Below are 2,718 nucleotides of genomic sequence, written 5' to 3' on the forward strand. Positions count from 1 at the left end.
GAGCACAAACAAAAGCCTTCCCCCCACCAAGATTTGAAAGTATCTTGTCCCCTTATTGGTCCTTTGGGTCAGGGGTCAGCCAGGTTACCTGAGATTCTTAACCCTTTACAGGTAAAAGGATTTTGGAGTCTCTGGCCAGGAGGGATTTTATAGTATTGTACACAGGAGGGCTGTTACCCTTCCCTTTATAGTTATGACACACTTCCATTGCAGTTAAGGAAGAAGAAATTAGGCCTCAATGTGTAATGTGTGCAGTAACTTTAGCAAATGTTTAGCCAACAAAATTAAGATGCCATTTAGAAACAAAACATGGTGATCTGGTAGGAAAAAAAAAAGATTTTTTTCGAACAAAAGCTACAAGAAATTAACTAACAACAAGAAAAAAACAATGAGAAATGTGGTATCCACTCCTGCAGGTGCTTTAAAAGCATCATATCAAGTTGTGTACCACATTGCTAAAAATAAAAAGCCATACACAACTGGAGAAAAACTGATTCTCTCAGCAGCAAGTGACATTTGCAGGACAATAGTTGGTGACAGTGCAGCAGAAAAGTTTTAAATGACCCGGCTGTCAGACAACATGGTCAGACGCCGAATCTCTGACATGTCAGAAAATATCAATGCACAGTTGATCTCTCAATTGCTATCCAGTTTATTTGCAGTCCAGGTGGATGAAGCAATGGATATCTCGAAAGAAGCTCATTTAACTGCTTACCTTCGGTACTCTCATGAAACATCAGTATTGGAAGATTTTTTGTTCTGCAAGCCAGTTAAGAATCGTGCAACTGGTTTTGAACTGGTTAACATTTTAAATTACTTCCTAACTTCTCACAACTTGAAGTGGGAAGCCCGCATCAGAATCAGCACGGAGGGAGCTCCTTCTATGTCTAGTGGGTTTGAAATTACTCCACATATATCGTGGACTCATTGTATAATACACCGCGGAGCCCTTGCAATTGGAAATATGGATCAGGATGTTCTGAGTTCTGCTATTAAAATTGTAAACTTTATCAAGACACAGCCCACAAAGGCTCATTGCAATGCGTTGTGCGGAAATGGGAGCAGAGCACGATATTTTGTTGTTTCACATGGAAGTCAGCTGGCTATCGGGGGGAAAGTTATGAACTGAGAAACGAAGTTTGACTTTTTTCTAACAGATTTGAATTTCAGCAACACAGAGACACTTTGTGATCCCTGCTGGTTGTGCATTTGGCTTACCTTGCTGATATTTTTGACAAACTGAATTCTCTAATTGTCTAACTCAACTGCTATCAGAGCAGCTCACCCTCCCTGATTGAACTAACCTCATTATCTCCATACTGATTTAGACCTGCCTCTGGAAATTTCCATTACTTGCGTCTGATGAAGTGGGCTTTCACCCACGAAAGCTTATGCTCCCAATACTTCTGTTAGTCTTAAAGGTGCCACAGGACCCTCTGTTGCTTTTTACAGATTCAGACTAACACGGCTACCCCTCTGATACTTGAATTCTCTAAATGTCTCATTGCAAGGAGTGGAAAGTACTATTTTTGTCCTGTACAAGAAGATATTGTCATTCAAGAGAAAGCTGGATCTCTGGAAAATAAAGATCAAAACTGGTTTAAGTGTTCCACTCCCGTTGTTAATTGATGCTATTGACAAAACAGAATCGGAACTATTGAGTGTTGTAGAGCCAATCAAGAATCACTTGACTTCTAGAGTGCTTCACACAGGGCCGGCTCTAGGATTTTTGCCGCCCACAACAAAAACAATTTTGGCCGCCCCCCCCCCTTCTTTAATTACCCCACCCCCGGCCCCGCCTCAACTCCACCCCTTCCCCAAATCCCCAGCCCTGCCTCCTCCCCCCAGGCTTTCAAGCCTAGGAGGGAGGGAGGGAGGGGGAGAAGCGGCTCCCGCTCCGTGGCCACTCGGAGTTTCCCCCCCATCCCGGGTTTGAGAGCCTGGGAGGGAGGGGGAGACACTGAGTGGCCGCGGCGCGGGCGCCGCTTCTCCCCCTCCCTCCCAGGCGCCCAAGCCTGGGAGGGTTGGGAGCAGCGGCGCATGAAACGGCCGCTCGGGATCTCTCCCTCCCTCCCAGGTTTGAGAGCCTGGGAGGGAGGGGGAGACCCCGAGCCGCTGTGGCACGCGAAACAGCTGATTCATGCGCCGCTGCTCCCCCTCCCTCCCAGGTTTGAGAGCCTGGGAGGGAGGGCGGGCGAGTAGTGGCGCGTGAATCAGCTGTTTCGTGCGCCGTGACAGCAGCAGCGGAGGTGAGCTAGGGCGGCCGGGGCACATTTTTAGGGGTGGCATTCTGGCGCCAGCCATGCCGCCCCTAAAAATGTGCCACCCCAAGCACCAGCTTGTTTTGCTGGTGCCTAGAGCCGGCCCTGGCTTCACAGCACCTTTTTGTAAACTGCTTGTTCCATGTTTATTGGCTTCACTGCAGGGATTACAGAAGACCACACTATTGGGTTGACCATTTTTCTTCACATTATCAGACTGAGTTTAGAATGGCAGCAGCTAACCTTAAGGGAACCCAGGCTAGTGAATGATGCTTCATGGAAAACTTTTCAACATTAAAGCAGATTCTTGTTTATGGAGGGTACTTTAGAAGTTGAGGACCCAAAATCCCACTGAAAGTCAATGGAATTTGTGCTCCTAAATCCCTGAGATGTTTTTCAAAATCTCTCGCATAGCCCCAATGTCTTTCCTCAAGGCACAACCTGTGTCAACAAGCTG

This window comes from Malaclemys terrapin, chromosome 1, assembly GCF_027887155.1.
Source record: "Malaclemys terrapin pileata isolate rMalTer1 chromosome 1, rMalTer1.hap1, whole genome shotgun sequence".
NCBI lineage: Eukaryota > Metazoa > Chordata > Testudines > Emydidae > Malaclemys > Malaclemys terrapin.